This window comes from Felis catus, chromosome E1, assembly GCF_018350175.1.
Source record: "Felis catus isolate Fca126 chromosome E1, F.catus_Fca126_mat1.0, whole genome shotgun sequence".
NCBI classification, from domain to species: domain Eukaryota; kingdom Metazoa; phylum Chordata; class Mammalia; order Carnivora; family Felidae; genus Felis; species Felis catus.
Window position 1 is genome coordinate 48,299,155 of NC_058381.1, and position 13,691 is coordinate 48,312,845.

Sequence of the window (13,691 nt, forward strand, 5' to 3'; positions counted from 1 at the left end):
CCGGGCCTCCTGCAGCCCGGGGTGCGTGTGCCCAGCGGCGCCAGAGGTGGCCACAGTGCCTTGCAGGATTGCTCTTCCAAAGCGCTCCCCTGTCAGGCTGCCCTTTGCCCCCTCCCCCTTCACCCCAGCCAGCCGGGAGAGGTGGTGAAATGCTGCATCAGTAATCAGCGACACCTGCCAGCTTCTTAGAAATTCCAGAATCTCACCTCCGCCCCAGCCCTCCCGAATCAGAACTTCTGGTGGCAGCGAGGCTCCCGCAGTCCGTGCAATCAGCTTTCTGGGTGATTCCAAAGCAGGCTAAGGCTTGCAGAGCAGTGCTCTAGGTTGCCTGACAGAAGCACCGTGGCATGAGGTAAGTTGCCCATGATTTCGCTCATTCATTCATTCACTGAAGATTATATGGAGTGCCTAATGCCTGCGGGGCACTGGGGCTCTGTCATTAGACAAACCCCCACCCTGTGAGCTTATACTGAATATAGCTCAAAATTCAGAAGCTTAGAAAAAAAAAATTCGGAAGCTTAGAAAGCAAAGTACAGACTGTGTGCAAAGATGGAGGAAATTAGACCGGAGAGAGGAGATACCAAGTGTCCAGGCTGGGGGCTGCAATCTTCAGCGGGCCAGTAAGGGAAAGACTCGAGGAAGTGAGAGGAGGGCCCGCGCCAGGCAGGTGTTGGTGGAAAGAGAGTTTCAGGGGAAGGAAGCAGTTGGAGCAAAGGCCCTGGGGCAGGAATGTTGAGAGCTAGCATGACTGGGAGGCACAACAGGAAGGAGGTCATAGAGGTGCAGGTGCAGACTTAGGACTGGCTCCTACCTTCCCTTTGCCTCTGTGTACCCCCACCCCCTTCACCCTCAGATCCTGGGCTTGTGTGCCTAGGGGCCGCCTAGGAAGCCCTGATGTCACAGAAGTCTTTTTGTCTTGCAAAGTTGAAACTCTGTTGATTAGCTACTCAGCCCCCACCCCAACCTGGCAACCAACCCTCTACTTTCTGTCTCTGCGAATATAAGCAGAGCCAACTTAGCATAATGTCCCCAAGGTCCGTCGACGCGGAGGAAGGAGTCAGATTTCCTTCCTTTTCAAGGTGGACCGATATTCCATTGCCCGGTTGGGCCACATCTTGCTCACCCATTCTTCTATCGGTGGATGTAGAGTCTGATGCATTTTGAAGCTAGAGCCAGCGGATTGGATTGGGAGAGGGTGAGGAGAAGGAGCTGATGACGACTCCCAAGGTTTGGTCTGAGCGATGGAAGGATGGCCTTGACATGACCAAGATGGGGAAGACCGGAGGGAAGTAGCTTGTGGGGGGAGGGGAGGGGAAGTTCAGTTAGGGAAGGTTCAATGACTTCTGTCCGCCAGCTCCCCTGGGGGGGATATGTCCGCGGCCAGTTGGGGTCTGGGACTCAGGAGGGAGGCCCTGGGGGCAGACACCTGTTCTGAGGTGCTGGTATGTCTCTGGATGTGACCTACAAATCCAGGAGACTGGGAGGGCTCCCAAGGAGCAAGGACAAAGAGGAAAGATCCCAGAACTGAGCCCTGGGACCCTTTGGTGTTTGGGGCTCTGGAGATGAGGGGGAATCAGCAAAGGAGCTGGAGACTGAGTGGCTTGGGAAACGGTGGTGTCCTGGAGGCCAAACGTTGATGCGTCTCGAGGAGAAAGACTTAACACGCTCGTGTGAGACACATGGGCTCCAAATGCCGTCCTGGGGGTTGCGCATTGGAGCTAGAAACGTGGAACCCTTCGGTGACTCAGTAAGGGCCGCATCAGGGCAGCGGTCTGGGTGCAAGTGTGACAGGGTGGGGCACACAGGGAACCCAAGGGAAGGATGGGGAGACAGCGAGTACACGGCTGGGCGGTGGCCGGAGAGGGCCCCAGGGCGCCGAGGAAGCTTTGTGTCTTGTTTCGTTGTGTTTTGAAGCTGGGAGACATATCCGTGGAGGGAGAGCCGGAGAGAGAGAGGGAGAGTGGCTGGAACCGTGGCCGTGAGTGGGGCCTGGGATCCGGGGCCAGGAGGAGGCGCACGGACCGGCCACCCGCGGTGACACAAGGGGTGGCAGTGCGGGAGGGTGCAGGTGTGACAGAGAGGCGGGAAGGGGCAGCACGCAGCTCCACCCTGAGGGTGAGGGTGGGGACGGGCTGGCACTCGGGCCAGAAGAGAAAAGCCCGGAGTAGTCACCCAGGTGGGTGCAGACAGCAGCCTCGGGGCCTCTTCCGGCAGAGGTGGCCCCAAGGCCCCCACGGAGGTTCCTGGTTACGAGTGCGAAGTGTGTCCGTTCCCCAGGGCTGGAGTTCGGCCAGGTGAGCCGTGAAGGGAGGGGTGACAGGGAAGCAGAGTGTGGCCCCAGGGAGGGGGTCCGGGCACAGAGCAGGCGAGGATGGCGGGGGGCGGGGGGCGTGGTGGCGGCAGAGCTGAGACGAGAAACCAGGCTTCCAGCTCCCAGACCGGAGTTTGCGGGGAACCAGGCAAGGCTGCCCAACTTCTGTGGCTTGGCACAGAAGTTGCCATCCAACGCGCACGGCGTCCAGGGAGAGGCATGAAACTCACAAGACAGCTGGGGTCTCTCCTGTGCCCTCTGGATTGTGCCAGGCCCGGCGCGAGCATCTTGAATTCTGGAGCCTCGGCCTTGGTGAAGGGGTGCCGCGGGCTGTCCCATCTCCAACAGGGAGCCCGACACACGGTGGCCGTGCACTGACGTAAATTGGTGTTTGTTGAATGAATGACAAACGCACTCATTTCCGCCCTTCAAGTTTTTAGTTTACTGGTGATCTTCAACCTGTTGTGTCTGTAGCAATTCTGAATGTGAAGGTTTAAGTGGAATCCCTAACCACAAGGAATTAAGAATTTGTCTAGGGGCGCCTGGGTGGCTCCGTCGGTTGAGCGTCCGACTTGGACTCGGGTCATGATCTTGTGGTTTCTGGGTTCGAGCCCCGCGTCGGGCTCTGGGCTGACGGCTCGGAGCCCGGAGCCTGCTTCGGATTCCGTGTCTCCCTCTCCCTCTGCCCCTCCCCTGCTCACTCTCTGTCTCTGTCTCTCTCTCAAAAATAAACCCTAAAAAAAATTAAAACAAGGAATTTGTCTAAGTCCCACTGTGTAAGTGAGCAATATTTACGAGGTACTCCCCAGTGCCATCTAGCTGCGTCTCACGGCGTCACTGAAAGCCCTCACAATTGCGGCATCATTCATTTCTGTCACCCCCTAGTGCTATGAGAGATAGCATTCCCTTTTCTCCCTCGTTCTGCAGAGTCATCCTTTCTTCCGGGTCGGGTCTCAAAGTTACCAGCTAAGGAGAAAATACCATTTAATAAAAAATTACCCTCGGAAATGATTGGACGTGCCTAACAAGCGCAAAATTCCTGTTTTGCTTACAGAAACCTCAGCCTTGACGTGCACAGGTGGCATATTTGGTAACGTGTCGCACACAATGACGTGTTTTTATGCAAAATAGCAGTTACGGTATTTTTGGTAGGATAAAAGGGCCAAAAGTCAGAATTCGTGTAAATACTTAAGTCAGAGCATTTACAAGGCAAAGTTCTCACCTGTCCTGGCAAAGTCAACATTCCTCTGTCCCCGGCCTTGGGTCACCTTTCGGCTTGAGGTCCGTACCCCTCCCTAGCGGCAGGGAGCAGGACCCCCTCACCTCAATGATTGGCTCCGGCGGGGCAGAGGTGGGGGTGGGGAGACGGACACCGGGTCCCAGGTCGCTGGACGGACGCTCTCTGGGTTCCCACGAATCCAAAGCAATTGCTTCATTCTGGAATTCTGGAGCCGCAAACCCTGAGTTTAGAAAAGAGACTCTCTGTTGAACTAAAATATTAAGTGCTGACAATGGGGAGCAGAGTCCCTGCTCCCAGGCGCCCTCCAGCGGTGGTGCAAAGTGGCGTAAACCCGGAGCTCCCGACTGCCTGACCACAGACCCCCACCCCCCGGGACAGAGACTGTCAGTCAGGGTCTCAAAGTCCTTGTGGAAAAGTAGCTCTCCCCACAGAGTAAATGCGGTGTCCCCGGGAGTACACAGATTCCTGGTTTTTGAAATCGTATCGATGCTGTTGGGGACGAGTCAACTCCAGATTTATCCCGAAGCACCAGGGAATTCAGAGCAGCTTCCGTGGCTTATTGTAACTCTCAGTCACCACATACCAACCATGCAACTGCCCTGGGCAAGCAAGGCCAGCCCCCTTCCAAATCTAGGACGCCCTGGCCCCAAAGCTGCAGAAAAGTGAGTTTTCCCCAGGCTTCCTCTGCTCTGCTCCCCCATCAAAAAGTCAAAGCCATTGTCCTTCCACTATTTTATTTTATTTCTATTTTTTGAACTATTTATTTATTTATTTATTTATTTATTTATTTTGAGAGACAGAGAGAGAGAGAGATAGCGAGCAGGACAGGGGCAGAGAGAGAGAGGGAGACACGGAATCCGAAGCAGCTTCCAGGCTCCGAGCTGTCAGCACAGAGCCCGACGCGGGGCTCGAACCCACGAACCGCGAGATCGTGACCTGGGCCGAAGTCGGACGCTCGACAGACTGAGCCGCCCAGGTGCCCCAGAGCTGTGTCCTTTTGCATTCTGAGTTTTCAGGACGGCGTTTGTTGGACAGGACGGCAGATGGAGTTGGAGAGATGTGGAAATCTTGTTATCCAGGTTGCCAAAACGCTGCGTTCCACTGTCTCCCACAGAGAGGACCCAGGGAAGATGGGAAGGAGTCACTCTTGGTCTTACAGTGTCCCCATGGTCTTACGGCGTCCCCGTGCTCAGAAAAGCAACCCCGTGGTGGCTTTTGGAATCTTTCAGCCTTTGGAATCTCAGCCTCGGCTGTCGAACCTCGTAGGCTGGGTCTGCCCTTCCTGTTCTTACTCCCAGCCAGACTTCTAGAAGCAGATCTTTTGCTTCAGGAAATGCAGGCTGCTGTCTGGACAGCCGGGCTCAGCGGTCCTGCCCAAGTTCCCACGTGGAAGCAGAAAAATACCTATTTCTGCAGGTTGTGAAGTGAATTTTGAGGAGCAATTGCAACAGACAATATGTCTGCAAAGTTTACTTTGAAATTTATATTCGTGTCGAAACCTAAAATGGCTCTACAAGTAAAGCCTACTAATTAAAAAATGAAAATTTTATTTTATTTATTTTTAAAAAAAATTTTTTTTTCAACGTTTTTTATTTATTTTTGGGACAGAGAGAGACAGAGCATGAACGGGGGAGGGGCAGAGGGAGAGGGAGACACAGAATCGGAAACAGGCTCCAGGCTCCAAGCCATCAGCCCAGAGCCCGACGCGGGGCTCGAACTCACGGACCGCGAGATCGTGACCTGGCTGAAGTCGGACGCTTAACCGACTGCGCCACCCAGGCACCCCTAAAAAATGAAAATTTTAAACATGCAAGAAGACGGCATGAGAGAATAATCTCTCCTTTATTTCCCCCTTGCCTGCTAGCTAAATCATAACGCACAAATATAGTAGAAAGTACTGAGAGAATCATACGCATTATTCAAATTTGTCTTAAAGCAGCTTTCAGTGAATGAAACCGTTGTATGAATGGAGGACTTTGTTGTACCTCATGGATGACACCTGCCCCCCCCCGGGGGGCAGAGACAACACCCCAGAGTGCCATCCAGGAGACCTCGCTTCTGGTTCAGGCCCGTCACACCCGGTGTGGTCTTGCTCAGGTCAATTAACTTCTCAGAGCCTGGACAGGGGTGGGAGGTGGGTTTATGGTCACCGGGGACATTTCCAGTGTTTGTTACGAAGATTCCATTCTTGGACAAGCAAATACACACAGCCACGGGGTTCTGGAGTCCCTTGGCAACGCACCCCAGAACTTTAGGTGCAGCAAGGGCATGGCTTTAAGTAACATCTGATCTCCCAGTAAGAGAGTTCTTCTCCTGTGTCCAGAACTATCAAAAAGCAGCAGTACCTAGCCAAAGGTCAACAACGCGATTTGATGTTCCACGGGTTTGTCTTGATGCTAATTTTCTTTTTCTTTTAGTTTTTTAAGTTTATTTATTTATTTTGAGAGAGAGAGAGAGAGTGAGAGAGGCAGAGAGAGAGAGAGGGAAAAAGAGAATCCCAAGCCGGATCTGAACTGTCAGTGCAGAGCCCAATGTGAAGCTTGAACTCACGAGCTGGTGAGATCGTGACCCCAGCTGAGATCAAGAGTCAGGTGCTTAACCAACTGAGCCACCCGGACGCCCTTGACAATTTTCTCCTTCTTTGGTGCCTGATATTGGATTTCCACTTACTCTGTGAGGTTGGCAGAGACTTGTTTTAAATGACATGTATTTAAGCGAACAAGTGATTTGGTTTATAGGAGAAAAATGTTAGTAATATTAATGTGACAGGTGGTACCCAGATGTGGCCAAAAAAAAAAAAAGGCGGGGGGCATGTGCACACAAACACAGATACACGTGAGGTTCGGAGATTTTTATTTCCTTATTTAGGGGGTGGTTATTTATTTATTTGTTTACTTATCTAGGGGTTACGAATAGCCACTGCGCTGTCTCTGACTTGCAAGGGAGTTTTAAAAGGATTGTGTCTACTGTGCCTGTGAATGTTGAAGTCACTGAGTTTTGGGGATCTGGCTGGCTCAATCCATTCAGTTGCTGGATCTGGCCGCTAGATGGGGCTTTCTCCCTCTGGGTCCGGACAACCCATGGTTTCTCACTATGAGAGGCTACCGTTCTCTGAACTTAATCCAACCCTTTATGATTAATAGATTCCACAGTGTTCCTGACCACTCAAGCCTCCAGCCCAATGTCAGCTCCTTAGAGACCTCTCCCTGTTTCCTTCCACCCGAGCCTGTGTTATCACTGACATTGAGCCTGAACCTAAGTTCGGTATGTGCTGAGGTGCTTTTGCTCTGTTCTATCCCCAGCCCGGTCCACTGGAAGGTAGACTCCTTGAGGGCAAGGGCTCAGGCCAGCACAGCCTCTGGCATTTGATAGGCGCTCATATATTGGCTCAATGACTGAGTAAGTGTCCCTTCTGTGGAACTTGGGTGAAGGTGGCAGGCGACCATGAAGGTGACAGGCGTTAAGAAGGTGATAGGTGAACTTGATTTCAAATATCAGCCTCCTTACGTGCTGGCAGGTGGTTTGGGACAAGTAGTTTGGGTTCTCCAAGACCCGTGTATGCAGGAGGCAAAACGGGTCACGTTCACTGGCTCATTCTGAAAACTAGGTGGGAGATCATTTACATCAGGTGGCAGATCCAGCACCTGGCGCGTTGGTTGGAACCTGACAAATGCTGAGTGGTTTCCCAGCCTCTTCTGGGGAATGATTCAGAATAAACACAAAAGTCACGCTACCAGAAATACATAATTGATGGTGCCTGGCTGACTCAGTCAGTAGAGCATACGACTATCTCAGGGTCGTGAGTTCAAGCCCACCTTGGGCATGGAGCCTACTTAAAAAAAAAAAAAGAGAATTAATTTAGAATACCTTATAGAGAAGGACAGACGCAGGCCCTCGTGAACTGGTCTCCGGCTTGGGCAGAAGTGTTGACTTGACTTTCTGTTTTCACGGAAAATAGTTCTGTAAAATGCTCCCTCCACCTTCCAAAAATACCAAATAATGCGCACAGTCATAATCTGGATCCCCATCCCAACCCTAGCCTCCATCCTTTATGTCTGTCCACCTCCTTCTTGCTGTCTTGGGCTTCTCGCAGTTTCCCAAATCCACTTCTACGGCTTTTTCACATGCGGATGCCCCAGCCCGAAAACATCCACCTGAGACCTTTCCCGGGGGACTCTCACTCATGCATCAGGGCGGGGTTTAAATGTCATCTCCTCAGGGAAGTCCTCCCTGGCCACACACACACACACACACACCCTCCCTGGGTCAGCCACTGTGCTAAGGCTCTTCTGCTCAAACCCATATTTCCTTCCTCAGTGTCTAGCTTTCCCATGATTCGTTGACTTGTAACTTGTTAGTGGACAATATCTACAAGTCGCAGTGGCTTGGTTTCCGGCCACAGGCAGAGGATCTGCGGTGACTAGATGCCTGCACCAGAACAGCAGGGTCGACATGCTCTGCCCCGGAATATGCCAGAGCCTGCATCTGTGAGCTGGGTGTTTCCATGCCAACCGGCGGGGCCTCGGTGAGGAGCACCCTCTTTCCTAAATGCCCCCCCCCCGCCCCGGTTAATTACGGATGTGCCTCTATTAAGGCAAGAAACTTGTTTTAAAGTTACGGTGCGTGGATTCGTAGAGCTGGGTCTCTGCTGCTGAGAAATGCATTCTCAAAGACAGAAGGACTGTAGGAAGTGGGCAGTGCATTCCCAGATTCAAGGTTGGGAGCCCAAACGTGGGAAAGCCTGCGGCACTTGCCCTCATTCTCAGCCTCCTCTCCCCCGGCCTCGGACACCTGGGCTCAAACCCTGGTGTCCGGGGCTGCCCTCTCCCCGCTGCCTCTCCCTCTGTCTTGGCCCCTGCCCTGCCCTCTTCCTCCTTCCCAGAGGCCATCGCTGGTGAAAGCGTTTGGAGGTAATTGCTAGATTCTCCAGGTTTTTTTTTTCCTTCTTGGCTAGAGACAGTGGGATTTGAGAGCAATCTGCAATGTTCTGTGGCCAAAGAAGTGTCTCTGTACGTGTTTGCAGCTTAATTATCAGCCTCCTGATCGCAGTGTCTTCCCATGGGACACACCTGCTCTGCCTTTAGAACCTTGGCATTTGGAGTGTATATGCCTGTGTGTGTGTGTGTGTGTGTGTGTGTGTGTGTGTGTGTGTTGCAGCTTTTTTTTTTTTTTTGCTACACATTTTCTGTTCAGATAAATGTGTTTAAACTCTGGTGGGCTGATGGTGCTTCTTCTTTTAAAAGAAACTAAGCTTATTCATCTGTGGACTGCTTTCCCAAAGGAAATCCCCTCTTCTCGTAAAGAATGGGTGCCAGAGATTGCGAGTGAGAAGTGCTGTGCAAATATCTTCCCTTTCTATCACGGCGCCCTCTCTGTGTTCGGGCACACCAGCCGACTCCCTGGAGCTGGGCTGAGATCAGGCTGGAGGGTGTCTCCTCCTCTCCCCAGGCTCCCCAGTGCTATACCTCCTGAGCCTGAGCCCCAGGCCTCTCTCTGCCCCTTTGAGGTCACCAGGAATCCACGGGAGAAGGTCTTCGGGGCTCGGAGTGAATGGAGACATGTGACTTTGCTAGATGCTGTTCTCTTCTCCTTCCATAACACATCCACCAACCTCTCCGACTCCACCCGTCTCGTGCCCCCTGGTCCACCCACAGCTTCTTCTTAGTCTCTGCCTCTCGGCCCAGCCCCTTGGGTCAAAGCACCTGTTGACCACTCTGCTGGGTTCTGGACACCAACCGCCTTTCTGGAGGCTTCCTCCCCCTTAGCTCCCCATTCAGCAGCCTGAGAGCTCACCTTGTCCCTTCCGATCTCCATCCTGAATTCCTAGAGCCAAGCCCTCACCTACACCAACATCCTATTTGTTCAAAATTTACTGATTAAGCAAGTTGTTGGTCCCCGGATTGGTCTACGTTGAAAGGGACTCCTGTGTCAGATACAGATCTTTCAAGAAGTGTGATGACAATAACTAACGTTGATTTTGCCCTTACTCTGTGCCAGATCCTGGCTAAGAACCTCAAACAGGTGTCTTCATTAATCCCCATGACAACCCATGGAGTGATTCTTAATATCTTTTTGTTCTGTGAGGAAGGGAGAGTGTGGGGGAGTCTGGAAACCGACGCGAGCCATCTGACGTCAGAGCTTCCAGAATTAACTGAGACGTGCCATGCCCTGAGCGCTGACCTCCTCGATGTCCCCTCCATCATGTTCTCACACTTGCATCTGGATGGGTCTGCTTTGAGATCATTGAGTGAACACGTGGAGAGTGCCTTCCGTTGCGATCGGTCGGATAAAGCAGGGGACTTCATCGTCATAGTCTAGGGTGGGAAGGGGAAGTCAGCGGGACTCAGCTCTTCAGGGAGTCACCCCTCCGTCCCTGCCAGGCCCACCCAGTGGGCTACACCTGGACCAGTGGACAGCCTCCCTCCTTCTCCTCTTCACCCCCTGTGCTGTGGCCTGGGAGACCCTTGTCAAAATCAGTCTGGCTTGGCTTACCCCAGGGCCTTCAAAATGATGTCCGAAGTCTTTAGTCTGGAATTCAGGGTGCTAAGTCTCTGACCCCCACCTATGACTCCGGTCTCAAGCTCTGGGCTCCAGCCTCCACGAACTCACCGTCTGCAAATACACCAAGCTCCCCCACACCTGTGCAGTGACATAGAATGCCCCTCTTCGACCTGGGGGGCTCCCCTTCACCCCTCACCTTTACAAAGAGCCCCATTAGCCCTCCCGGTCAATCCCTCCTTTAGTTCATTGTGGCCTCTTATTCGGACCTCCACGGTCTCACGTGGGTGGTAGTGATGTGTCAGGGTTAGTTCCTAACGGCGAGGATTGCACTGGGTGGTGTAGGGCAGTGTCCACCTTTGTAGGAAATACACACGAAGAATTCCAGGTGGAGGGGCATCAAGTCAACAACTTACTGGCCTTGGGCTGTGGTCCCCAAACCCTGTGCCAAGGCGTCCCAGAACACTGTAGTGGACCCTGAGAGGTGCCACAGGACATCTTAACGTTTTTCGAGGGAAACATGGAAACATTATGAAGCCTCTATTAACACAGCAACTGTTAATCAACCCACATGTCTATCTGTTGGAGATGGGCACATCCTTGCAGCAGGCCATATATGGCTCTGTGATGATTGAGGTCACAGGAGCCCCACCTAATAAGGGGAACTATTAGCTATTTCCTTTGCCCTAGGAGCCCCAGAAATCGTGACTGGGACCCCGAGGGTGCCACTTGCCACGAAAGTTTGGGAACCTCCAGTTCAGAAAAAAAAAAAAAACTTTGTTCTGGCTTTGCAACCTTCTGTAAATTTCACATTGTTTCAAAATAAAATAGGAAGCACCGAGGTTGACTCATGGTCCTTATGGAGGCTTATTTTGTAGACAGAAGTCTCCCCTGCCTCCTAAGGCAGCAACACACTGCCAGGCTTTAACAGAAACTGCATGAAACCAGGACTGTGGAACAGAGGCGGGTGGCAAGCCTCCGAAACTGCAGTCACGAGCCACATTGTGACACGTCCTTCTGCATTTCTGCACGCAGGTGTGCATTATTCAGAAGAAAATGCATGTGAGGCCATGTCAAAACCATGAAGGCACTCAGCTTGTTCCGTTCTATTCCAAGCACATGTATTAAAGAGGAAAATAATAAATTGACCAGAAGAGGGCAGAGTTGTTAGCTTTCTTTTTTTTTTCTTCTAGAGCTGGGGAAGCATTAGAAATTTGAGGGGAAAAAAGTGCTTCTTTGCATGTGCAAATTCTATATTGAATGAACAAGTGCAGAATTTGATAATGTAGAATATTGACATTGGACTCCAAAAACCAATTTCCCAGATAGAGACTGGCTTAAGGATTGCTGGCCTGAAAAGCACCTTAGGTGACAGGTTTATGCCATTTTCTTGACAGACAAATGCACGATGCCCACATCAAGAAAGGGGTACAGCCCAGCATTTGGTGCTGGAGTTTTGAATCAATTCTGGAAGTCACATTTAAAAGAGACATTGCGGGGCACTTGGGTGGCTCAGTCAGTTGAGCGTCTGACTCTTGGTTTCCACTCAAGTCATGATCTCATGGTTCGTGGGATTGAGCCCCGCATTGACAGCTCAGAGCCTGCTTGGGATTCTCTCTCCTTCACTCTTTGCCCCTCCCCTGCTCATCGCATAAGCTCTCTCTCTCTCTCTCTCTCAAAACAAACAAACAAACAACCATTAAAAAAAGAGAGACACTGCAGTTTAGAGGGGCTACAGAGGGATGGCAGAATGTTCCAGAATCATACATAGCATAGCACTTACAGATTGGGAAAGGGACGTAGACAGAAGAGGCAACCAATCAGTAGAGACTGAGAACTATTCCCAGCTGTGAAGCTGCAAAGCACAGTTTATTTGGTGTGGCTACTTAGGTCAGCGAGAAACCCGGAGATCACAGTGGCTTGGGGCAGGAAAGAGCATAGGCTACCTGAGTTGTCCAGCTCCACGGCCAGCTCTGAGGGGGAAAGTCAAGTGACACCGGGGACATCACGAGCAGGCTGCCTGAGATGCCTGGACAGGGAGGCACCTGCCTGGGGTGTGAAATCAGTGCAGAGGTGAGCTGCCTTCATTGGAGTGGGGGGCGGGCAGGGGAGCTCCCCACCTTGGCTTATCCAGTGTGAATGCCCACCACTGGCCCAGCTCGGGCTCCTTGGCCACTCCTTGGCCAGAAGGGGAGCGGGTCTGCCGGGCAGAGGAATACACAAGATGTCCTCCGTGGCAACTTCCTGCCGCTGCCTGTGCATCCCGCCAGCTCAGCTCACCTGCAGGCAGCCCCAGGATCCTGATTTGCTCAGCGCTTATATAATTACAGTGACATCCTGTTGCGCGTTCCTCTGGAAGCCGACCGAGAGAAAGAGCTGGTGCGATGGCAATTGTCCACCTGGCGCGGTATCGGGCAGAGGAGCAGCCCAGCCTCGACCCCGAGGGGGCGCTGCACACAGAGCAGCTGAGCTGGCCTGGGGGAGCGGTTCCCAGCTGGGGCAGTCATTGCAGATCAAAGAAAGGGACTGATGGCTGCGGGGATGACAAGTCCTTCACAGAGGGCGGGGCCGGGTGGTGCTCACAATGTCCACCACTTGGTAATAATAGTTCTCATCATCATCGTCGCCATCGTCATCCTCTGCTCTGCTCACCTGTGAGCTTCTTGAGCCCAAAGGGACAGGATCTGGGTTTGACCACTGGTGTCCTCATCCCGGAGCGTGGCTCTCGGGAAGGCCCTCAATGGCTACGTGCCCACCTTCTCTATAATCCTCTGTTACGTTTCTCACATGTGACGTAGAGGCAGGCATCAGTGCTCCCAGGGCTCTGAGAGGGGAGGCAACCTGTCTGACCGAGGACCAGGCTGCTGCCGTGAGGACCGGCCCTGTGTGATGCAGTGCACCTGCTCCCTCGATGATGAGGCCACCCTCGCCGGACAAGCTGGCCTGGTGACCAGAGCTGGGCTTGGGCCCCACTTTCTGAGGCTCTGGCCTTTCCGCCGTGACCTGCTGTCCTCGCACCAGCGTGGTGGCCTCTGCGTGGGCCCCTTCCCTCCTGCCCTGCTCCCCTATAAGGGGCTCTGGCCCAACCCTGGCCTTGGGGCTGACCTGGGGCAGTGGCCAGGCCACGAGCCGGGACACACGGGACTCACTTGGGACAGAGCCAGCTCGAAAAGCCGTGGTGCTGTGGGCAGGTGCCTGGATGGGAGGCGTCCGTAGAGAGGTGGAGGAGGAGGTTGGGGAGATACCCGTCAGAGGAGCAGTGGAGCAGAATGGCAAAGGGCAAACGTTCTGGAGTTGGTCAAACCTGGGCTTTCATATCTACAAGCCAGTGGCCATTAAGTTAACATGACCTCTTTAGGACTCAGTTTGCTAATCTGTCTGATGGGAATAACAGCACTTCCTTCATTAGATTGTTCCGAGGATTAAGTGGAATTTCATATGTAAAGGGCCTGGCACATAGCAGGTACTGAAGAAACCTTAGTTTTCAGACTTTTCTTCTTTCCCAAGGCAACAAAGAGGTTCCGGGAGCTTGCGGGGTGGAGGTGGGGCTCTTTCCTCTGCAACATCTTAGAGAGAGGAAAGGAGGAAGAACCCAAGGAGCAGGAATAGCGACAGCCCTATGTTTAGGGGGCGCAGAAACGC

General features: G+C 52.7%; 1 long non-coding RNA gene across 1 annotated transcript; it reads right to left on the reverse strand.

The window, feature by feature from the left end:
• Window positions 1-11,889: 11,889 nt before the first annotated feature.
• LOC109494117 lies at window positions 11,890-12,963 on the reverse strand. Its single transcript, XR_002148696.3, has 2 exons — window positions 12,330-12,963; window positions 11,890-12,098 (listed from the first exon to the last, which is right to left on the reverse strand). It is a non-coding gene; the product is annotated as an uncharacterized LOC109494117 (long non-coding RNA).
• Between the last annotated feature and the right edge of the window lie 728 nt (window positions 12,964-13,691).